This window comes from Mauremys reevesii, linkage group 11 (genome assembly GCF_016161935.1).
Source record: "Mauremys reevesii isolate NIE-2019 linkage group 11, ASM1616193v1, whole genome shotgun sequence".
NCBI lineage: Eukaryota > Metazoa > Chordata > Testudines > Geoemydidae > Mauremys > Mauremys reevesii.
In genome coordinates, this window is record NC_052633.1 from 24,082,580 (window position 1) to 24,108,324 (window position 25,745).

The window sequence follows — 25,745 nt, forward strand, 5'->3', positions numbered from 1 at the left end:
TGCCCCACCCCACCCCCAGGAGCCACTGTTGGACGTGCTGGCCACTTCTGGGAACGGCGTGGGGCTGGGGCAGGCAGGGAGCCTGCCTTAGCCCCGCTGCTGCCACCCCAGAGCCACTCAAGGTAAGGGGCGCTGGGCTGGAGCCCACACCCTGAGCCCCTCCTGCACCTCAACCTCCTGCCCTGAGCCCCATAACCCCCTGCCTTGAGCCCCCTGCGACACCCCTCTGCACCCCAACCCCCTGCCCTGAGCCCCCTCCTGCACATCGCACCCCCACACACACCCTCGCTCCCGCACCCCAACCCCCTGCCCAGCCCTACATTCATGGCCCTGCATACAATTTCCCCACCCAGAGGTGGCCCTAAGGCCAAAACTTTTGCCCCGCCCCAGTAATCTGATAAATAGTGCAGACAGAAACTACTCTTAATGCCGGGCAATACAGGATTTGGTACATTTTGCGACGGTTACATTTACTTCATTGGCAGACAAACTGTAGGAGAGATGTTCCCCAATGCAGGAAGGTCTAAAGACCAAGCTACATGCCAGCTGAAGTCAACTGGAGACTTTCTAGGACTGTTAGTGGGCTTTGGATCAGTGTGATTGCTTCCTTTGCATGATTTTGTATTTATATACACAAATATGCAAGAATTGTTTTGGGGTATATTAAAAATGTGTAAGGCAAAGGTTACAAAGATGTCCTGGATCTCAAAAGGTTTAGTTTATACAATAAAGTAAGTGAGGAACACAGCTGACTTTCCCTCTTTCCTTTATCTTATTGTCTGCTTTTGAATATCCTAAATTAGACTAATTATAATATATATATATATACACACACACACACACACACACACACACACACACGTGCTTAGTTTGAGTACTCTCATGGAACTATTCACTATACTAAAGCAAAGCACATGCTTAAGTGTTTTCAGAATCCAGGTCTTGTATGGCAAGGTTGTTCTGCTCTGGAAGTTCCTGGATGTTAAGATAACATTTTGTTGGCTTCCTCCTATGTTTTAAAATACAATACAAAATGGATTTTAAGTTACCATTAAAAGGCATGTTGTGTAGCTAAGTAATGTCTAAAGAGTATAAACATCAGATTTCCTTTGACCTAAAAACAACTCTGCATTTTCCTTAGCATGGTATATATACACCCATCATGCTGTGAGCTTCTCTCCAACCCACTTCTCCCTTTCAGATACACATGGTGCTGAATGCATAATTTGTTTTTATTTCCCTTGTACTTTAAAGCTCTTTTCACCTTTCTTATCAGCAAACATCTATTCTTTGTTCCAATCTCACTGTTTTACATCTGTTTACATTAGAAAGCATCTGTCATTCATTGTCCCGGGACAGTGCTGAAATGAACCAGTATCCTATGTCTGGCAGCATTATTATATAATCTATTAGGAAGGTTCTTTTCCTTTTTGAATTTACACAGTCTTCAGTCCAGAAAATCAGGAATAAGTGTTTAAGGGCTAATCAGCCAATTTTGGTTTTACTTAACATCTTGTGTTGAATTCTATTTAGCTGGACAAAGTAATTGCAAAGAGAACTAGCTTTCCTCTCCTAACTTAGCAGATCTAGAAATGTAAATCAGAATCTCAGTTTTCATTTTAAAGTTTCTAGCCTTTTTACTTGTGAAGATAGTCTTGGAAATGTTGAGTTGAAATGGAAACACTTCAGCTAGAGTTTTTCCAAGCAAGTATCACTTTGGGTTAAACTCAGAACCCTGCAATAAAACCCCAACCCAGAGAGCACCCCCCCCAAAAAAAACCCCACATTCCATTCCTGGACCTGATACAGATCCACTGAAGAGAAAAGAAAAGTTTGGAGTGGTCTCTATTAAGATAAAAGAACAGGAGTACTTGTGGCACCTTAGAGACTAACAAATTTATTTGAGCTTAAGCTTTCGTGGGCTACAGCCCACTTCATCAGATGCATAGTAAGATAGGGTACTGCAGATGTTAATTCACAAATTTAAAAAAAGAAGGCTTAGAAGCTGGTTCAGCATAGCACCATGTAGCCCAATACCCCAGTACTGGAAGCCATCTGTTTACACTATTCTGAAGGTTACCTGTAAAGTGCTTCTGTTTCAGTGACTTGTATGAAGAAATACATGTGAACAGAATTCTGTTTGTATGAAAGCTAAAGATTGCAAGCATAATCTGATCCAGCCAAACTATTTTAATGTGTAATAAAAAACAATGAAAGTATCCACTAGCTCTTTTATTTGAGAGCAAGCTTTGTTGTGATTAATGTACAACTGCGCTACTTGAAAGAGGCCTGCAATTAGTCACCCAGAATGCATCCCCCAGGTAAGGATATACTGAAGGAAAACATGCCTGTTGCATTTTATTTTCCCTGGCAAGAGGAATGAATCATCAAGAACACAACAGGTATCTTTTTTTTTTCTCCTTTAAAAAAAAAAAAACACACAAAAGAATCACAAGGACAGACCCTAAGACCATAACAATAAAGAAAATTAACGTATAAAAGCACTGGCAATTTGCTTTTGCTTTATAATGGCTAACACTACAACAGATGAGAACTCTTCGGAGTTTGACCTTGCTTTAAAAAAAAAAAAAAAAAGCACAGCATTTTTGACTGCATAGAAAGGCGATATGCCTGCATGCACAGAAGCAAGACTACTGAGCAATTATTCTATGCAAACTTCTCTTTTAGAATGCCAAATTAGTTTAAAACAGTGGATTAATCATATGAACAGGGGAAAAATTTTAAGTAGCTCTGTGACAGCAGTTAGACTTTCAGGGGTAGGCGTTCAATATTTTAGTACAAAGAGATTTAGCTGTTTGACTCTCATTAACTTTAATGGGCTGTTTAGCTGAATCCCAGCACACAACCCTGCAAGTTTCTGCTAAACTGACTTTACCTCTGAATGAAATAACCAAATGCAGAGATAAAAGTTGCAGTCACTAAAACCCAAGATCTTTGCATTTTGTAAATTCCCATGTGGTTTTCAGAGTTTTTCCACGGCACTGTTACCTTTCTTGCTATAGCGCTTAGGTAGGATAGTGAGAGATGCCCAAAATTAGAATATTAAAATGTTCTTCTGTCTCCATGTTTCTTCCTTCACCCTCCCTCCTATGCCCTATAATTTCCTTGAAGAGCAACAGCTTCCCCCCACCTCATACTTTCACCTTTTAAATCGTTTATCCCATTCCTTGTTCCCCACCACTCCTCCCTGCCTTCCCATTACATGGTCTCTTTCTACTGACTCCAATACAGTGTTGTTTGTAATTCATACTTATCTGTCCTCTTCCGGATCATTGTCTTTCCTCCACCTTTTCCTCTTCTTTTTTCTATTCCCCCTCAACCCATGGGTTCTACCACTGCTTTTCCTCCCTAGGAGAACTCTTCCCCCCACCAAACCCCTTATCCACTCAAGCATTTTTTGTTGGGGGGCTGTACTTAGTTGCCAACATTTAGTAAAGTTTTGCAGTGGACACTTGTTCAAAGAAGTTTGGTTTCTAGGTCCCAGCCACTGTAGTGTGGTGTATACATTGGGGCAAGTGTTAGGATTTACTTGGCATTTTAATAAGCGCTAAAACGGGGTTACCTGTTTCATATTATTCCATTGTACAGATGTGGGAATGGAGGCAAAGAGGTTCAAGCATACATGTATAAACTAGCCACCTAAAAAATCCACATGTAGGGACCTAAATGATTCTCAGTGCTGCTGAGAATCTGCAGCTCCCACACTGGGAGTTTGGGACAACCAACACCCCTGGATTTAGTAATCCAAGTCTGAAAACTTTGGTCTGCATGACTTGACAAAGGCCACAGAAGGAGTCAGTGACAGAGCTGGGATTAAGCCCTTCCACTCAGTCCACACTGCCTCTCCTCAGTAGCCATGCAGCCTTGAGCTGTTTTCCTGTTAGTAGTTAGTTCATTAAATCTAAGTAAGTATTTGGATGGGAGAATTCCCAGGACAATTCAGCTGCAGAAAGAAGCATTGGTAATTCAGTAGCATCCCATGACAAACTGTGAGCCTGTACTAAACCAATGCCCCAGCATGTTTTTAAGAGAGAGAGTACTTTGCCACTGGACATGTCTTTTTTGGATGCAAGATCAAAGTTCTGACTATATATGGTTATTAGCAATCTTTTGCAAGAGTAGGCATGTTACAGTCTGCATCATTATTCTTGCCAAAATCCAATATAAGAGATTAGGTTCTGCCTATCCAGTTTAGTTTTTATTGCATATTTTACTAGTGAGAACACCACACTCCAAGGTGTGCATTTGTTAGTTAATATACTGATTATCAGCAGCACTGAAAGTCCTTCCCTTCACTTTCAAGATGGATTGGTGCTGAAGCAGCCTGGGATTGTAAGAGTTCCTGATTCCTTTTTCTGGGACATCTAGTGGAACGGCCAAGATGCCAAGGTTCTTCTGAGTAACTGACATAGTACATTGTCTGGCACACTATATAATGAATTATTGATTACATATAGTGGGGCCAGTTCTGCAACTATTACTTCACAGTGAGTAATATTTACTCAAGCAAGTCACAGTGTTATTCATATAAGTGCTACTCAGTGTGATAAGGGGTTGCAGAATCATGTCCAATCACTACTTAGCGCTTGTGAATAAGAGCCAAGTTACAAGATTTTGCATGATTTAGCTGAACAATTATTCATGCATTCTCTCAGTTGTTCCAAATTATTTCCCCCTTTTTGTTGATGACAGTCTTTGCAAAAGGAGAGGTCGATACCATCTTAAAAAAAAAAAGCCTAGAAATTGCAGACAAGGAGATTAGCAACTTAATCTATTCATGAAAAGGGGAGTTTTCTTATTGTCTGGGGCTATTTATAAATGGATGCGTCTGGCACATCACATCAGTATCTTTAACTTAAAATAATGAAATTGTGCAGTCTCTGTATGACAGGAATAAGAACAACAATGCAAGATTTAAGATAAGAAGAGACTCCTGTACTGGTGAAATAGTGAATAGTTCTACAGTATCTCTGATAAACAGGTTCCCAATTGAAAGAGGGCAGGAGAATCAAAGAATGCAGGAGATGGCCAGCCATTTTTCTATACCTGAAGGAACCTTCACAGTGCTTAATTCTTCAGTGAATAACTAAGACAACAGAATGGTGTTTCATACCAAGATATCATCATTCATTGGGTACAATAAGCCTGAGGCCAAAGAGAGAGGGCAGGTTGAAGAGCATATTTAAAAGCTTGGCTAAAATTTAGAACCTTCTAGAGATGTTCCCATTCCTAAATATTTGACATTCATAATGTTTCAGATTTCAAAAGTATTACACTTGTTTATAGGATCTTACTTTTACTGAATTAAAAATTGACATGATCATAAACTGACTATATATCCAAAACTTTTTTCTTATTCCTCTTAATAAAGTCTGTCTAAAGGTTTTATGTTGGAAGCATTGGCAGCAGTTACACCTTGTCTACCTAGTACTATCTTGTGGCCTCCTTTCCTCAGTCCAAAAAGGAAGCAAATGGGGGCCCAACTGATCCCCGCATTTCCCTACCCCTGTTGTATAGAAATGTCTTGTATACCATGTCTTCATGTTTTACCTTCTCTTTTCAAGGTTATCTCCCTTCAGTGAAGATAAACACTCCTAAGAACGTCAGCTTCTTTTTTAGACAGGAAAAAGGATTCTTCCATGTGTGTGTCTGTAAGAGATAGATTAGGGGCATCAGTGTTCTACAAAGCAGTCAATGAGCCCAAACAAGACAAAGTAGGAGCCTCTTGGGTGAGCTTATTCAAGGTGACACACTGAGGGTATGTCTACACATAAAACACTACCGTGGCGCTGCTGAAGCACTTCAGTGTAGACACTCACTACAGTGATGGGAGGGGTTCTGTAGTTATCCACCTCCCTGAGAGACAGTACCTAGGTCAGTGGAAGAACTCTTCCATCAACAAAGCACGGTTGACAGAAAAGAAGAGTTCATTCATTTCTTCTTGTTTGTGAAGGTGTCATGGACCAACCTTCAAGATTTTAGGGGGAGCAGAACAATTTTACCCAAGGTTCCAGTTACTCCTCCCCTCCCCCCAACTCCATTGACACTGGTTAATCCTGATCAGACCATTTTTCACAGAACAGGTTTTCGGATTGTTGGAATGAGCCATGAGATGATTCTTTGCCTTCTCCCCCCAACTTAAGTGCACCATTTTATATACAAGAGAGATGGGGAAAATGAGATTAGTTGTGCTCCTCATTCATCTCCTTTTCAGAATAAGAAAAGGAGGCCAGAAGACAGTACTGGGCTCAAGGCATAACATTTTTATTCCAAGGGACAATTCTCCAAACAAGCCTGGGGCTCCAAGCTTCAGTTATTGAACTACAAAATCCAGCTCAGTCAGCCAGCTAGTGTGAGCCCTATGGGCAAAAGCCCCACAAAGTAAATTGCTCTCTCTGCCCTCTGTTGGGTGAAAAGGAAATAGAGCTTCATTTACATGGGCTACCTACCCACAATTCATCTAGCAAACCTCAGGAGGTCACAATTATACATGAACTTAAATTTTGTGTGGATGGGTAGTGACACCCACGGAGCACTGGTTAGCAGAGAGCTCCTTTCCGAGCAGCAGGGGTCTGCTCAGAGGTACTAAGTGGTCTTGGTTCCTCTCCCATGAGGGCTTCACTGCAAGAGACATCCCAGAGGAGAGGAGCAGTGGACTCTGGTGAGGCGCTGTGTACCCAGCACCTTAATGAAGATGCATCCAAGGAACTACCACCTGTCAATGTCTTCACTGGTGGTCAGAATGGGAGGGAGGTGGACTACTGCCAAGTTACTGAAAGGGTGGTGGTGGTGGTGGGAATATTTTATAATTGGCCTCTATATTCTGTTTCTTCCTCTCGTACAGATTTCCTCATTTGTACACAGTCAGAGTGCTGCTGCAGGTAGGGAAGTTCTGCCTGTTAAAGCGACACCGGGAAGGATCATTTAATTTTCCTGATTTCTGCATTAAGACTCAACCCAGTTTAGTTATATGTCAAGAGGGACTCTAGATATATGGAACCTGGCCCTTACTGCTGCCGTTACACTAGCATAACCATTCTGCCAGGTGGTTAACAAGCACTCTCAGAACCTTTCCCCATTTACACTCTCCACTCCCTCCCCCACCCCCTTGCACAAAATTGTAGAACACCTGCCAGAGAAATAATTACAATTTGCTAGTTTAGAATGTGTGCACCTTTCTTCTGATTAATTCCTTAATTTAATTTCAACCTCACTGCTTTTATAGCTGACCAACCTCATCCATTCTTCTGCCACTTGTTCTCCAATTCACTTACAGTTCCCTGTTTTCCACCTCACTCCCAGATTGTGTTTCGCCTCACCCCCCTTGTCCCCCCATATTCTCTTTCCTGATTTCCCATCCACCCCTCCCTGCTGGTTTCTTGATTACCACTGTAGGTTTTTTTGGATGGGGGGAGCTATATTCACAGGTGGACTTAAGGTGATATTTACAAAAAGTGGTGCTAACCCCCCTCAGTTCAGAGGTTAGGGCACTCCACTGGGATGTAGGTGAGGTCCAGGTTCAAACCCCCTCTCTGGAGTGAGGATGAAAACCAGTTCTTCCTACCTCACAGATGAATACCCTAACTACTAGGCTAGAGGGAGAGTTAGTCTCACTCACTGGCCTAATGACAACAACTGCAACCCATTGTGTAAATCTAGCCTTTGCCTCTGCTTCTATTTAAACAGAAGTTAAAAGTGCCCTGATTTAATTCAAACAAAATGTTGTTTGTCTCAAACTTAAGCTTTTGATTCACCAGAAAAATTGGTTTCAGTTTAGCTTGAGCTACTTATTTTTTTGAAAAGGCCAGTGAACTGAAGAGAGTGTCAGTTATTTGCCCACCTCTGTATGGGAGGGGCAAAGTTAGGGGCAGTAGATAACTTGGGGGGGAGGAAAGAAGTCTGACAAACCTACATTTAGAAATGTTACATTTTTAAGGCCCTCTCAGCATCAAGCGTGGCCTAGAAGCCCTTTTAAGGATAAAAGCAGAGACTAGTCCAAAAGCAGGCGGTGCCTCTGGTGTCACGGTTATGGCTGAGGTCCCCCTGGACACTCTCTAGATTACTCTGAGGGGATCCAAAGGCTGCATCCCCCCTACCTGTAACTTGCTAGGTGCAGGGATGAGTTTAGGCACTGCCCTGGCTCTGAGCCTCTAGGCACATGTTCCAGGTGCGGTCCTCCTATCTTCCACTCCTCTTGGAAGTGGCCACACCACAGTCCAAATAACTAACTATGCTCTGAGACGAATGCCATCTCCCCCTAGGGTTGCCAACTTTCTATTTGCAGAACATCCTTGCCCTGCCCCTGCCCCGCCCCTTCTCTGAGGCCTTGCCCCCATTCACTCCATCCTGCCTCCCTCAATCGCTCACTCTCCCCCACCCTTCCTCACTGTCACTGAGCTGGAGCAGGGGATTGGGATGTGTGGGGGGATGAGGGCTCTGGCTGTGGGCTCTGGGGTGGGGCTGGAGATTACCCTTTACTTAGGATGAGAGATACATACCTGGACCCCACTGCTGAGCTCCTCACACCCAGACCCCTCTGCCGAACCCCATCCCCCCACACCCAGATCCCCTCTGCTGAGCTCCAACCACCTACACCGGGACCCCCTGCAGCATCCTGTTACCCCTGCACTCATAACCCCTCCCCCAACAAGCCCCTGTGCATTCAGATTGCCCTCCACTAAGCCCCTCCACACTTGGCTCCTGCTGGGCTGAGCCTACCTGGCCACACCTGGTGCACCAGGCATAGAACAGCAGGGCCCTGGGGTTTTTCTGGGGCAGCCCTGGCCCTTGCGCTGTGTCAGGCTTGGATACAGCTTCACTACCGAGTCAGTGTCCTGGGGGGACGGAGGGCACTGCAGGGTGATCTCCCACCTCCATGCAGCCAGCGGCCTGTGCTCCCCACTGCCATGCTGGAGCCTGTAAAATTTTAAAATATTGTGTGCAGAATTGTTAGGTACAGAATTCCTTCAGGAGTAAACTGTGCATGGCAGTACAGGGAGTGCAGGGAATTACTAGTATAGCTTGATTTAGCATAGATACTGCTGTTAGAAATGGGTGCCATGCAAAGCTTCCTCCTCCAAAAGCCCCTTAACTATGAATTGTTCTGGATCAGACTTTTGTAACTCAGGACCATCTATGGCCCTGATGCTATATTACACACACACACCACCACATCTAGCTTTAATTTGGTTCCACTTGACTGAGTGACAAGCATTCTTTTAAACCATTGTCTCAAATTAATGGCTGGTTCAGAAGAATGGAACTGCTCTTCAGTGAGGGGGTTCTGCTCTATGCAAATACAGAGTGATATCTGTGTGCTGTCTGCCATTTACATTATATACTACAGGATCTAAGCCGAGTTGTACGTTCATCCTTTGTACTTACAAGTACTGCTCTTCAAATAAATTATCACAAACAGGAATTAATTGTGGACTGATCTGGACTTCATCCTAAAACACACTTTCTTTTAAGGGGTAGGTATATGCAAGAGAAAAATCCTGATTCCTTAAAAAACGCATTTGAGGAGGGGATAGTGGGAAAAAGCCAGTCCTCTTATTGACTCTCCTATACTCCCCTCTGAGCCCATTCAAAGTTTCCCCCCCCCCCTCCACCTCTTTCACTCCATCCCCCTGCTCTCTTGCAGAAGGGGTCACTGGGTGGGGGAAATGGGGTTAAATTTAGCTTTGTCAGTTTAATGGAGATAAAGGAGGAATGAGAAGAAAAAAAAAGTGGGGCTTACTTGCTTCCAGCAATTCTCACCTTATCTTATAAGATGGAGGGAAACCAAGTCCGTTCTGGGCAGCAGTGTCATAATGGTGGGGACTGCAGCAGTTTACATGCCCCAAAGACTGCCTGCAGTTCTTGCTGGCACAGTAGGGAATAGAGTAGCATGTCATGGGTATGCACAGGGTAGCATGTAGGAATTTAAAGAACTCTACTTTCAGGAAGTGCTTGATGGGAGAGTATAGTACATGTGGAGGAAGGTATAAATCCTGAATTTCAGGTACAAGGAGAACCAAGACAAAGGAACATGTGCTGGTACCTATCCTCTCAGTGGAGAGGCAGTAAGTCCCCCCTCCCACTGTTCTACCATACAGGGGACTTCCCCAACCTAAATATCATGCATGGCTCTTGCGGCCTTGACATTTGGTTATAGGAAGAGTAGGTAGATCCACAAACATGCAAATCCACTAATTTAAATCCCCTTGGGGGGAATTGCTACAATCTATGAGTTGAAGTAGTGGCTGTGCAGTTGCTTCATGACAATCCACCATAACTGGAAGGGGATGGACTGGGGATTCCTCCCCAAAACTCTTAGATCTCCTTTGCAAAGCCCATTTACTTGGGATTTGCAACACGGGAATGGGAATGGCAGTATTTGGCCCATGCTAGTTCTCTCTTTAATGTCTCTGGAAGAGAGAGAGAGAAAAAAAAATCAAGGTAGGACATAATAGGAAGATGAAATAGCCATTTGAAGATAGAGTTATTTAACTATAATAGTGACTATTATTCAGATCCAATATAAAAGGTTATGGCTTTACGTGCGATTACAGTGGTAGCTTGCATTAGTCTAGCATACAAAAGTCAAAAATACCTTTAGATTTGAACTGCCAATTGGGAACATCACTTTGGGCTGGGGCTTTCAAAAAAGCCTAAGGGAGGTAAGCATTCCAATCACACTAAAATGTAGTGGAATTTGGGCATCTGGTCTCTTGAAATCCCAGCCTTATAGCCAAATGTCAAGATGTATGGGAGTCAGGGGTGGCTCCAGGCTCCAGCACGCCAAGCACGTGCTTGGGGCGGCATGCCGCAGGGGGCGCTCTGCTGGTCGCCGGGAGGGCGGCAGGCGGCTCCGGTGGACCTCCTGCAGGCGTGCCTGTGGAGGGTCCGCTGGTGCCGCGGCTTCGATGGAGCATCCGCAGGCACGTCTGCGGGAGGTCCACCGGAGCCACGGGACCGGCGACTGGCAGAGCGCCCCCCCCGCGGTGTGCCGCTGTGCTTGGGGCGGCAAAATGGCTAGAGCCGCCCCGATGGGAGTTTTTAAATGGACTATCAATTAAGTAAGTGTTTGTGCAACTGCCTCTTGTAGACCTATATAGATTTTTTTGACTTTTCAGGTTACAAAAGATCAAACAAGCCTTAACATCAGATTAAGGATATTTTTCATTTTTTAGAAGCTTTTCTAGACTCTGCCTCAGGTACTTAAAATCCAAGCAACTTTGACACCCCTGCTTTAGTGTACAGAAATGAGCTGTTGCAATGCAGCTTTTATTTGCTACATATGCAGTGTTGTTGGAGCTGTAGTGGTCCCAGGGTATTACAGAGACAGGTGGGTGAGGTAATATCTTTTCTTGGATCAACTTCCATTGGTGAGAGACACAGTCTTACACAGCTGAGAAGTTATTTCTCTCACCACCACAAGTTGGTCCAATAAAAGATATTACCTCATCCACCTTGTCTCTCTATTATTTGCAGTGTTCTTGCAAGGTTTCAGAAGCTTTTAAGCACTGAAGGCAAACTACTGTATGTTAAGAGAGCCATCCTGGGTCATCTGGACATTAACCCCCCCTCCCACTAAAGTCAACCCCCTTAAAACAGCCACAGACACCCTCAGTGCCTTATTAAACCCACTTTGGGAGTGGATTAAGAGATGCAGAAAGAGTTTACCCACAAAGCAGGTAGGTTTTGGGATAGAGATGCAGTTAAGGAGTCCTCCCACTGCTATCCCACAATGCTTTGCTGGCTAACTGGTTCAGCCTGTTTACTTGTATATCCTTCCGCGGTCCTCCTGACAGGAGGACACTTCACTGTTGTGCAGCCAAGTGCTGTCCTTTGCAATTCTAGCTTGTGGCACGTTCATACAACTGTGTGATATGACTGCACTGCTGATTATTCAGCAGTCATAGTCTCATGTTTCAGTGTGGTCCCAAACTGAGACCCTGGACTTCATTACTTTCTGCGGCCTGTATACCATTCAGATGGGACAGGAGTGTAATCATCTGCTTGTAGATCACAAGTAATATAGGGTGGGGGCAACAAATGTGATGCAAGTCAGTGCTGCAGTAAGGCAGAGGTGCTCCTGCTGGGCTATAAGAAAGTTAAAGACAACAACAGGGCCTCTGGGAGAGCTCACACAGTCTAACTGAGGCAGATGAGGAAGGGCAGGCTGTGACCAGGGAACAGGAGGACCAAAAAAAATTCCACACAACTAGAAATTTCCAGTTGATACCAGGTCCTCAGTATAGAAACTATGGAAGATACTTCTGAAGATCTAGCTGGTTAAAGGGAGTGGAGAGATGTATAGCAGAGGTTCTCAAACTAGGGCTGCCGCTTGCTCCGGGGAAAGCCCCTGGCGGGCCGGGCCGGGCCAGTTTGTTTACCTGCTGCGTCTGCAGGTTTGGCTGACTGCAGCTCGCACTGGCTGCGGTTCGCTGCTCCAGGCCAATGGGGGGCTGCGGGAAGGGCAGCCAGCACATCCCTCGACCCCCTTTGTTCAGTTTAGCTGAACAAAGATCTTACTCTTTTTATAAAGATTTAACCTGCCATTCTCTTTCACCTAAAGGCTGAGAAAGCTCACTGGGCACATCCAAGAGATACATGAAAACATACACCGCACCCACCCACAAAATTATATATCTCCAATACAAACACACACCAAAACACCTCAACAAGAACAAAATCCCATCTAATTTCAGGATCTCACATGCATTATAGAGCTGCAAAAGTTGCACAGATCTACTGTCCTTTTACAGATTTAGCAGTGCAGTGAGGAGAGACTTGCTTTCGAGTAGCAACCAGCAGCACATTCCCAAGAAGTTTTCTTCATTTTAGTGTTTCCGATGTTTGACCCACTTGTGTTTGCACAGCTCCTAGCACAACGGGGCCATGATCTCAGTTGGGCTCTCTATATGCTACTGATAAAAATGCATAGATATACAGGAGCTGGAGCTGGATCTGCCCTCACTCACTTCCAGAGAAAAGCTGATGAGGTTACTAGAGTGCAAGATCAGTCTCACATTCAGTATTAGTCACAGATATGATCATGCCATAATGACTCAGGTTTTGAGAAGAGAAATAAAATTGTAGTGCCACAGATAATTTGCAAGTCCTGATATGTTTACATTGGTGCCACCCCACCCTGCTAATATTCACCCTCCGATATTCATTTTCCCCTGGAGTTAAGTGACAATGTTTCTTCCAATTTTGTATTTTATATTCTGTGTTGTTCATTGAATCATAGCTAGGGTAGGACATCTTGTGCAAGTTTCATGTCAGTGTTACCTGAGAACACAGGAGTCAGATTATACCCTCAGACACTTCTTATTTCAGTGGAATTGCAGTAGGGCTCTGAGCAATGCTCGACCCTAGTTTCTTGCAATGACACTTGTTTGCTGAGAATTCTATTCTCTTTGGTACTGAGCTAATTTAGTTTTAGTTATTTTTCTTCCCCTTCTTAAAAGGGGAGGGGAAAGTTTTGAAGGAGGAAGTTTTCTGAATGTAACCTAAATTCTCCTGATACTAAATATATAAACAGAACATCTGTGGCTCAGTTGCAATTCCAATACATATTTGAACATAACACACAGGGATAGCTTATTACTATAAACAGCTGCATTTAGTGCTTGCAATAAGCTTGTTTCAACATCTCCTTTTTGTCTCACTGCTTGTCGTATTGTACATAGCTCTGCTTGAAGCAAGCTCCCAAACAGAGAGACTGGCAAGAGAAGGGAGAAACTGTTCCACTTGTCAAGCTTCCCTCTAGCCAACAGTTGTATACTAGGATTAGGGTGACCAGACAGACAGCAAGTGTGAAAAAATCAGGACAGAGGGTGGGGTGGGGGTGGGTAATAGGAACCTATATAAGACAAAGACCCGAACTCAGGACTGTCCCTATAAAATTGGGACATCTGGTCATCCTAACTAGGATCCTTGCTGTAAACACAGTGTGAGAATGCGTGCAGGTTTGCACCCTGTTTTCCTTTATATTGATGAAGGCGTAAATTCTTATACAAAAGAATTAAGCTCTTTATGATCTCTTGGCAATATGGGGAGTATAAGGAACAGTGTTTTTTTTAAGGCATAAAATGTTTAGTTAAGGCTTTGGAATCTATACAGAGTGTATACTGGTACAACTATACATGTGCCTAATGAGTTCACCAGAAAATCCTGTCAGCTAGTGTGATGACTCTGGAGGGTACATGCTCAGCCAGCATGTACCCTCCAGCCATTAAGGGGAGTGGGGGGAAGGGAGTGACAACAAAACAAACCCCACATGCTTTATCCTGTTTCTCCTTACTGGTTGAACAAGGAATGTGGCCACCATGTCATCTTTACTGTAACTCTTCCCCCTACGGTCATTGCTAAGATATGGCTAATAATCCCCAATTATCTCATAGATCTTCAGGGTTAGTTTGTACAGACCTCAACCTGTAGAGTGCTATATAGGAATACTATTATTGAATAATTTGTGACAAACCCCAAAGACACTATCATAGTACTATTTCATACAGAGGTTGCCATCAATAGCAAGCAATATCCATGCTAGAGTATTTGGTCACCTGGTATCTCAGGCTGCTTCCACCTACCACCACTGTGGCAAGGGAAAAAATGGAGTCAGCAAATGGTTTTAGTCACACTGTGTCTTTAAAGAGAGAAACAAGAAACAACCACACGTCAGAGCACTTCAGTCAGTAAAGACAGAGGGACATGGAGAAAAGCCACAACACAGAATACTTGAGTCCTGTCCACAAATGTGTGACAAGCTTCTATTGTGGCTGAGTGGCTCGGTTACCTTCAGGATAGGTGCTTGATGTTTCCTGGGCACCTGTGTATCACAGCAGATGTCTGAAGCCACTGATAGTGGACAGTGGTCACCTGTCTACAGTGGACTTCAAACAGAGCTTAATGCAGAAAGGTATGGACATTATTTCCTGCTCCTATTCCCGAGACATTCACCCTCCACCCCCAGGTTAACAACTGGGTTTGGTTTCCTCTTGGGTTCTACCCACTTAGCCAAAGGACACATCTTTTTCCAGGACTGGAGTTAATATTGCTAAGCAAATACTTCACAATAACCAGTATTTCAATGAATTTTACATCCTATCAGCTTCCCATGACTTAAGAGTAAAAAGTAGTAAAACTCTGTATCAGTTGCATTGAATCAGACACAGCCAGAAAAGAGCTACAGATTTGGCTGCTTCTTGCTCCTCATTGGGAGAGTGATTTGCTGAGTTCTAGTCAGCTGCAACTCCATGAGATTTAACCGAGTTGTCAACATAGGCCTAATCTGGCCTGCCAACCTTTATGATTGGTGATGAACAGGAAGGAAAGGACTCAGCTTGACTCTTAAATCCCAGGTTAAATTTGCAGGGCTGGCAGTCAGAAGAAAAACCACCACCATTTTACTGGTCAATGACAACATCAAATGGGATCTGTTGAGGTACATATGTATATTAAAAAAAAAAAAAAAAAAAAAGCACCATGAGGCTTTGTAACAATTACTTTAAGAGGACAGCTGCACTTCAGAAAACAGATACAAAAAAGCATGTTAAAAAAACCTTAAACCTCCAAGAGTGAAATCCTGCTTGCTTTACTTGCTTACCTAATTCCACTGAAGTCAAAGGGCCATGCACATTAGTAAGGCAGAGGTGTTCATGGACAAATCCTAATATAAGCAAAAGAATGTTGAGTCTAAAGACTATAGCTTTTCCAGAGTACATTCCACTTTCAGTTTTTGAAGAAAAGTTAGAAGGAAGTAGTAGTTCTGTAGCTTTCATTAGGAACCACTTTTAATTATTAGTAAGGATGTAGTACAGTGAAACCAGAAGTAGATAGATATGAGGTACAGTAGAACTTCAGTGACATAGTAGGGCTGGTAAGAGACTGATTTTACTCCCTGGGCCCAGTCACAGGTCAGAGTTATAATACTGCAGTCTCATGACAAGGCTCAGTATCCATAGTCTTCAGTGATTAGTGTTACAGCCCCTGAAGTCTTCCTATAAGATTTTATTAACGTGTTCTGATCACTGGAAGAATACCTAGTGTGCTTTGTTCAATTATAAAGCATCAATTTACAGCCTCAAGTATTACTATCTGGAAGATGTAGCTTTGCCTAGTACAGATCCAAATTAAACTTTGAAATTCTGGTGTCGGCAGTGTGGAAATGGTGAAGCTTTACAGGGGTTCAAGCCTTGCTAGTGCTGTGTACATAGAACTGATACGTGTTCCACGCTACATTAACACAATGGTTAGTTTGTTATTTTTCACTTAAAGAAACCAGGAAATCCAGAATGAATATTCCCAGTCTTTCAAGTCCAGGTTTCCTTCCCCTTTCAGCATTACGTTATTGCCTTAAGACAGAATGGCTTTAAAATGCTGCTCAGCCTACAACCACAGAGATCCTGGCTCACAGATACTCCAACGATGGTCATGCACAGACTGCGGATTGCACTAGCATTTCACTGCTCATGCTCCAGTTGTGGGGAAAATTAGCTATTTTATGTTAAATACAAGCTCCAAGGTGACAATCTAAGCAGGGAATCAGGATGCCTCCCCCGCCCCGCCCCCCCATCATGGCCTTGGCTGGAGCACTTCAGATTTCCATCTCTTACTGTTTAACAGGAAACTTTCATGTTTTTTCCCCATAACTTCCTCTGTGTATATGCACACACCTATTTTTAGGATACATTCTCTTTCCTCCTGTGCCTCACGGTCCTGAATGATCACCCAGACGGGGGAGCACGGGCATTAGGCTTGGAGGTTGTACACCTCTTGTGTTTTGAAGCTGGAGGGCCTAAATCAAATCAGCTGCCCTCCATTTCCTAAATCAGATGGGAGTCTCGTTCCATTTCACAGAATAACTCCTGTATTTCAACACTGTAGGCTTCTGAATTCCATGTGGCTTCAGAAATAAGGGACACCAATTTAAAACAGACCTCAAAGAGGAAATAAGGGAAGGCTATGCAAAGTTGCAAGAGAGGTTATAGATTTTCTGCATACTTGTTAAAAGCATTGAAGTTATTCCCCATATTGTTAAGTTTTCTTTGTTATCTTCCATCTAGAGTAGATTTCTTTGTGATTGCGATAGAATTACTTCAAAGCATCCCCCCTATTGTTATAGTATGAGCCAAAAGAGCATTAACATCTGCCCTGCAAGATGTCCTGTTCTTTACCTGGGTTTCTTTTGTAGTTTTAAATAGTATAGTTTGATCATTTTTTGCTCACTGCGTCGTTCCACTTGAGGCGGTGCCTTAACCCTAGATCATTCCTTGCCTCAATTAAAAATAATAAAATACAAACTTGTGTGTAGAAATATGATGCAACGAATGGAGCAAGTGGAGGGGGATATATCAAACCTTGTGAGAACTCCCCCTTGTTTCATGTATGTAACTCCTGGAAAGAGGTTGGAGAAGGTCTGCGATTTTTATTTTGTCTTTAAAACACTTTCAATATCTCATGTATTAGGTTTGAAAACAGATTCCATGGCTAAATCTGAGCTTCAAAATATTTGACAGTAACAAAACAAAAAACCCACAACTTTGTAAACATTAGTTTCCTTATGCAGAGACGATCGTAAATAAGTTACATTGCCTCCCCCACCCCCTTACCCTCTTGTATACCAATGTCAGGTTACTCACTCAAAGTTAGTGGTAATAAGCCACAGCTGACAAATGTCCAGGTGCTTTGTTCTGGCATGGTTTAGTCCTTGAGTTCAATAGCTTAAGGCTAGATATTGGCAAAAATACACAGAGAAAGCTGGCAGCAGCATTTGAGTTACCAGTGCTGCTTTTACTGTGGTACTATACAGCAGCCAAGGAGCTCAATAAAATGTAGCAGAGATTAAGGAGAAGGCACAAACCAAAGCAAGTATTTAGGAAAGTAAACTGACATTTCTGTTCATTTAAATGCTCTAAACCAGACCACCTCAAGCTGAACAAACTTCCTTGAGCATCTTGGAGAACGAGGGAAGTTTTACCTTGATGTTGCCATTGACAAACTGTGGGATACTGAAAGAGCCAGTCAGATTCTACAATCACTACTGTCAATTAATTTGGGTAAGGATGGTCCTGATCCTGTGAACACTAACATGCAAGGTACCTCGTACATGTGAATAATCGCATAGTAGTTCAGTGGGACTAAGCACATGAGTAAAATTGCACAGGTACTGGAACTAGGGAAGCTGCCACACCCCTGGCTTGAAGTGGTTTACATTATATACAGGCTTTACAGTTTGGGTCAATGGCTCTCAGCACCCCTACTATACAAAATTGTTCCAGCACCCCTGAAAGTAAATGTCATGCATAAATCTGTGCAGGATCGGGCCCTTACATTAGTAAAATCAGGGGGTTATAACAGCTCAAGCTCACACAAGTAGAAAACACATGCATCTGTTATTTGAACTCAAGTTTTCACCTTGTATGAATAAAGTCCAAAATCTTACAGAGAAATACAAGCACAGCCCATAAACGGAGCATTAATTGTTCATGTTATTAGTTCTGCTGTGGTGTCAGATTGACCTCTCCACAACTAGAGTCACAGAAATAAAATTATATCCAATACTGCAAAGTTAAGTTGCCAACTTATGTACTTTATTTCTGGCATTCAATGGATCCTGCAAGCACAGCCAGCGAGAGTCCCACCTTATCAGATGTTTTAAATGTTTCTTCGCGCCCCCCCCCCGCACTATTTCTATCAGCCCACCACTACTACTCAGGAGAGGGGAGGGATAGCTCAGTGGTTTGAGCATTGGCCTGCTAAACCTAGGGTTGTGAGCTCAATCCTTGGGGCGAAAATTGGTCCTGCTAGTGAAGGCAGGGGGCTGGACTCAATGACCTTTCAAGGTCCCTTCCAGTTCTAGGAGATTGGTATATCTCCAATTATTACCTATTCTTTTATTACCTTATATCTGTTTCTTGTGTTCTTTGAAGTAGCAGCAAAAATATACTTACTAGCTGCTGCTCAGGGTCCTGTGCAGTTTGTGACTGGCTCCACTCAGACTTGACCCTCATATCTTTCAGTCTGAACTGAGTAACCATGTAATAGTATTGTTGTAACCCTCATCCTTTCTTTCTCTTTCTCTATCCCTTTCATATAGTTTGTCATCCCCACTCATTGGGCTATGAGTGACTTGAAGGATTAGGACCTGAATGTTAGTTGGGCTCTGTGCAGGCACAGAAGTATAATGAATTGCAGGATTAGGGTCTTAGATGGTAAGCTATTATAACTGATTTTGCTCATGTGAGATGATTTACATAGCATCCTTTAGCACTATAAAATAATAGAATTTCTTCTTAGGGTTTAAGATCTAATATAACAGTGAATCCATGTATACCCCAATTGCTTGAGGACTACCACACTATTGTGTTGCATGAATAAAATAAGTAGTTTTGTCACTTGTTACAGCACAGACAATGCAATTTGCAATGTTCACCTCAAACAGATTCATTGTACTAGGCCACCTTGAGCATCACATAATGGACAATAACTATCAAAGTTAACTAGTTACCGGATCATACAAACACAGAAGAGGAAGTGTGATGAATTCATAATCGGTAGACCGAAGTCAGTTTCCATGTAAGATTGCAGTGAGGCTTTAGCTAAAAAAACAAACAAACAAAAAAAAACCCACCATCATCCTTCAGGTCATTACTATTTGAACTAAAGAAAAAAAAAAAGAAAAAGAAAAAGTAGGCTACTTATTCTCTCCACAGGCAAGCCCTGATAGGGGAAACACCACTGACACACACAAAACACAGCCAGTATTTTACAAGAGGACCACCTGACCTTGATAGTTACACTCAATCTTTTAGACTGCCTTAGGATTTCTGAGCTTTAAAATTAGTGTTCATGTTCAAAATCTTTTGCCCTTGTCACAATTTTACTCAGATCCCAAAACAGATGTGGCAAAAACAGAACTGGAAAGAGACTCAAGTTTAATCACCAATACTGTATGTACTAAATATGGCATTTCCTTTTTTCCCCCACTGCATTCCTTCCTATCAGCTGTAATTCATTCCCTTCAGTTTTTACTGGCAAAGACAGAGGTTTACTAACAGAATGAAAAGTTTGCTTTTTCTTTCAAGTGAACTGGCAGTATTCAGTTCAGGGATAAAAGCTCAGTGATCTTTTCTCTACATTTTGGTCACCAGTGTCCTAAAAGACAAACCTACCCTCCAAAACCCAACCAACATTCCAAGAGTCTGTCCTGATTTGATGCCTCTCCCCTGCAATTCCATGACATCCCTACATCAGATGATGGCAACATGCAACAGTTTTGTTCCCTGAAATACCCATTGCAAAAGGATTGTTGAAAGGCTCTCTTCTCCATGTAAACCTTGCTATTTATCTCCTCTCCCATCGTTAAGCATTAGATAACAAAACAACCAAAAGCTAGAGTAGCTGCACCAAAATTTCTCATATTTTCTCCATATGGAAACCAACCCTGCTGCAACTCCTACACTGTCGGAGTGCTAATGGCGTGGCAGCTCTGAAGTCATTGCCAGCTGTTCTATTGCTTCAGAATCCTCCTCCATCAGCCCTGAACATTCTCTCTATTCCTTGTGATTTGACCTCCCTCTGGAGAGAGAGGGAAGAAACTTTCAGGCTTCCTGAACACTACTCTCTCCTTTTCCTCCACAGGAAAGAAGTCCCAAAACAGTTTGTCCTAAATGTCCTTGCATCACCATTACAATATTACTGCTCCTGCCTCTATTCCCCATGTGAATAAGACACTGCTTTCTTTTGTCTGTGACCATTTCAGGTCAAATTTTTGGCCAAAAATTAGCTCATTGAGAGTTGCTATCACTATTCATTTTTGGAGCATCTGTTCAGACAAGGTGTTGGTAGCTGCCAGCATCTAAATAATTTTGTGTAAACCTGCTCTGAGCCAGTTTAAGATGACACTAGTCTTGAAATGCTGGTGGCCACATCTATTCTAGCTGTCCCACCATTGCTATCACAGGTTGAGAAATTCAGGCACAGAGATCCTTCTTAGGCATCCCCTATAGATTTCCTTGCAAACTGAGCAAGGCATGCATATTTTGCTACCTCGATATAAAGTACCACTCTATTCTCTGCACTGACTACCCACCCTATACAATCCTACTGACTTTAAGGAAGCTGCTTAAGGGGCAGTTAGAATTTGGCCTATTGTCTACAGTTGATAGGATGTTCATACTTTGATTTGAAGCAATTGACTTCAAAATATCAACCAAGTTTTATGGGGAAAAAAACAAAACCCACCAACCAACCCACCCACCCTTGGGCTTCAAATTCAAGAAACTTCTCCTCCTTAATCCCAGCTTCAGTACTTAAGGTTTTTTTAAAAAACAAAATATATAGACAAAAAGATCACTTAAAAACCTTATTAGATATACAACACAGAACCCGCTGAAGCCCACTGACAGAGCTACAAGCTTGTGCTCCTCCACTTCAATTTGAAGAAAGAATTAAAAGTCCACATACATGTCTATTTATAAGATTATGATGAAGAAACTAACAACCTACTTACAGACCATGATGCCTAGAGCTGCCACATGCAGTGCAGCTGGTGTCAGTCCCAAGATATTAGAGGCACAAGGTGGGGGAGATAATCGCTTTTATTGGACCAACTTCTGTTCTGAAAGCTTGTCTCTCTTACCAAATAGAAGTTGGTTCAATAAGAGATACTCCCTCACCCACCTTGTCTTTTACTTATCACAGCCATTTTCTTCCCAGTACATTTTAAAAAGTCTATTGACAGAGCCCACTTTTTCAGACAAAGGGAATTCATTCTTTTGAGTCGGTGCCAATCTAGCTATAGCTCATATGGCTTGCACCTTAATCAATAGTTTGATTGACATGTTCAGGAATTCCAAGCAAGAACATGGAGCTCCTGGTCAGGCTGGAATTCTAACTGTTTGTTTTGAGTCAAAGGATATCCTACAGGCTGATTCAGAGTTCTTGCAGAGTCCTATAAAATGTGTCTGAAGAATAGATGTGACTTTTTTTGTGCTCTTAATCATTATGTGAGAAATTCTGATCTAAATTACACCAGTATAAATTTAGAGTGATACACAGAATGCAAGGGATTTATTCCAGACTACATTGCTTTTAACAATTGCAGAATTTGGCCTTTTCATCCAGAAAAGCTCTTTTTAAAATGAAATCTCTTCTCATGTGACTGGCAAACTGAACTTTAAATCCACATTTCCTCCTGCATTTCCACAGCACTCAGCATATATATTAAAGAAAATACATTTTTTAAAGATACAGAAACTTAAAATAGACTTTTTAATCAAGACACCAACTTCAGCAGTTGTTATAACAGTAGCCATCGGAAGTCAGCACTGACAGAGACCTATGGGGTTTCTTTCCATTTTAATCTTGAAAGAAATTTGCAGTAGTGAATCTCTGTGGCAGCCAAGGTTTGCTAAGATTTAGATTACCCATTTCCCTTATCTAATGAATCCAGGCACTGCAAACTTCCTAAAGCTCTAAAATGACAAACACCAAGAGAGTCAATGTGAAATTGAAAGACCACTTCTACTGCAGACTCTGGGACTCTGTCAGTGCAGAAAACTGGGAAGTTTCACAGCTGCTGAGTTGTCAAAATTAAGGCTTATAGGTTTGAGATGCAATTAAAAAAAAAAGAAAAAAGACTGGCTTAGGTCTGATGTTGGGTTTTCTGTGGCAGATTACTCATCTACTTACTGCACTAAACAATACTGAGGGTAATTTAATTAAAAAAAAATCAGTGCATCATGCCTTTGGTCAGATCCTCTTCTGGGGCTTGAAGTCAATAGAGCCATGCTGGTTTACACCAGCTCACAGCCTGGCCACTTTGTGTTTAAGTACTGCTATTTATTGGCAATGGGAGAAATTCCAATACATTTGAATGTCTACAAATGTTTTTTTAAAAAAAAACCCAAACATTTTTAAAGTTAAGTCCAAACCCAGTGTTAATAGAGCTATCTAAGGGCTTGTTTACACTTAAAATGCTACAGCAGTATTGCTGTAGCACGTCAGTGAAGACACTACCTGCACTGATGGGAGGGGTTTTCCTGTTGATGTAGGTATTCCACCTCCCTGAGAGGCAGTAGTCAGGCTGATAGGAGAATTCTCCCATGGACTTAGTGCTGTCTACAGTGCGGGTTAGATTGGTTTAACTGCATTGTTTGGAGGTCTGGATTAATTTTCCTGCCCTCCATTAATCCAAAGACTCTGTATGGTAGTTTTCTGAAAGCTCCATCTTTCCAAGCTTCCTCCCTGGCCCCTCAATATTTCATTGACTAGGGAATACTTTGGTAACAGGGTCTTCTGTCTATTACGGCTATCCATACAAAGTGAGAAGTCAGGCTTAAACTTCTCCCAACACTCAAGAAGGAGCTTTGTTTGGTAGTGGTGGGCGAAGAGGATTTAGCTCTTCTTTTAACAAATGGGTTTCCACTGACTTTCATGGATCACCATACAGATGTAGATATCCACCAACAGGGATCCAGTCGCAGGATTGGGTCCCATTAAGTATTGCTCATAATGGAGCACTGTCCTCTCTAGCCTAAAACAAGGGCCAGAGCAGGAAGCCTCAGAAGGACTTGAGTTCAATTTGCCTATCAGAACTTGGGCTCATAATATTTTACAGCAGTGCCAGCACAAGGTAAGTATGGGGGGGAAGGGAGGCAGGGAAAATGCACTGACCTGTTAGTTTCACCAGTCTTTTTAGATTAGTTAGTGAACCAAACTCTATTGGTGAGAGAGATCTGGTAGCACTTTTGACAAGAGTAAGGATCAGCTGTTAATATGGCAGATATTTATCTCCTCAGTAAACATAAATTTAATCCAAGGCTATGTACATACACTTTCATGTATGTACATATTTTCATGTGTAAAATATGACAGTATAAATATGGCTAATCAATCCTAACTCATTACTCTGTTGAAACAATTTGGAATACCTTGAGTATGGAAGGTGCTGAATAAAACCCAAGATCTGCTGCATGAAAAAGTGCATGCTTTACATTTGAGACAAACTTCCTTTCCAACATATATTTTGGAAAGTGTTTGTTCATATCACCATCCCTCAAAACTTCAAGTACTTTGCTGTTATGCAATAGAGCCTTCCTTGTGACCACAGGCAGATATCTTGTGACCAGTCGAGGTTAAACAGCAAGGGTAGGAGGAAGTTTACAGGACACAGAAAACAAAACAAAACCATAAACCAAACAGGGTTTAATATGCCAGTAAGAGTAGACTTCAGAAAGAGTTATTTCAAGATTGTTGTTAAAATTATCTATCTTTGGGTGGTGAACTTTTGCAGAGTACAAGCTTTCAAAGCATAGCTAATGCAAACAGACACTTTCATTTACAGGGTAGAAGGAACAGAAAGTTCCTTTCCCAACATGATAGAGGCAAAAGTTCTCATGGTAAACACTTCATGAAACCCTTAAGACACTTGCTTCCATATGGTCAACAGGCAAACAGAAAGTAAAGGGATTTTCTGGCAGTGAAACACAGATAACAGACAATGATTGTATTGAGTTTTTGCTATTCATGGAGCATAGATGCTGGATCAAGGGATGTTGGGGGTGCTGCTGCACCCCCTGGCTTGAAGTTGTTTCCATCATATACAAGATTTACAGTTTGGTTCAATGGTTCAGCACTCCCACTGTACAAATTGTTCCAGTACCGGTCATGGAGGAACAAAGAATGATTCTGTTCCTGCTTCCAGCAAGAGTGTCCTAAGTCTTTTTCATGATTGTTATGACAGAGCTAATATTTTGTTGATGTACATAAAATGAATACACTACTGGAGTTATTTCTCTTAAGTCTCCAAAAGAATCTCAGAAGTGCTGATAAAAACACACACATGCCCTCGCAAGAATTCTAGCATGATTTTTACTCTGTACAATAATTTAGTTTACTATGAACCACCTTTGTAAAAGAGGAAAATTGAACTATAGAAAGATACATAAAATAGAAATGAAGAAGAGGACCCCTTATGTGTTCCTTACAAATAAAATACATGTTCAATAAGTGACCGTTTGAGCAATTAAGAACAAAAACATCTGATCATGGTTCAGAAAACAAAATCTCTCAAATACACAGAGAGAGGTCCTAAACCTGCAATCACAACCAAGCATAGTTCTTACTCATATGTTAACTAGTGAGTGTTTGCATGATTGGACCCTAAGAAAAGAACACAGCCAGTGAGCCAAAGGAAATACAGAGGATTCTTGCCAATAGAGTTAAAGCTGGTATAGTAAAATAGTGTATTTTGTTGCATTACATGTTTTAATGCATTGCTGGAACCATACAATCAGAGTTTAGCCACTTTCTTGGGCACTATTCAAGAAATAAAGGAATGTAAATTATACTTACCTGGATGTCTGTATGCTGGGTGCTAGTTCTTACAGGTCCCACCTCTTCTCCTCTTGCTTTCCAGTCCCCTCTTTCCCAGTGCTTACATAAAGGAAGTGGTGCTACTACTTCACTTAGAATAAAGTTAAAAATCCTCTAGCAAGGGCAGGGAACTGCTTTTATGTCTCAAATTATATAATTTTTAAACTATTATAAAATAGGTTAAAAGGCAAAGCAAAGACTCTGCTTTTTTTAGAAGCCCTACAGCACCTGAGCTGCTAAACCACAGGAGCTGGTCAGGCCTATACAGGTGTTGTTAATTAGTAGAGAAAGCCTTGCTAGGTACTAGCCTTAAAGATAGATGCCTTTAGAACACCAGCTTTCAAAAGCCA

At 42.1% G+C, this 25,745-nt stretch overlaps 1 protein-coding gene across 1 annotated transcript in view; it reads right to left on the reverse strand.

The window, feature by feature from the left end:
- The window catches only part of SLC39A10 (solute carrier family 39 member 10), a 102,594-nt gene extending 77,088 nt beyond the window's left edge, over window positions 1-25,506 (reverse strand). The window contains exon 1 of the mRNA XM_039493858.1: window positions 25,375-25,506. The gene's annotated coding sequence lies outside the window, so the exon portion shown is untranslated. The remainder of the gene's footprint in view (window positions 1-25,374) is intronic.
- Between the last annotated feature and the right edge of the window lie 239 nt (window positions 25,507-25,745).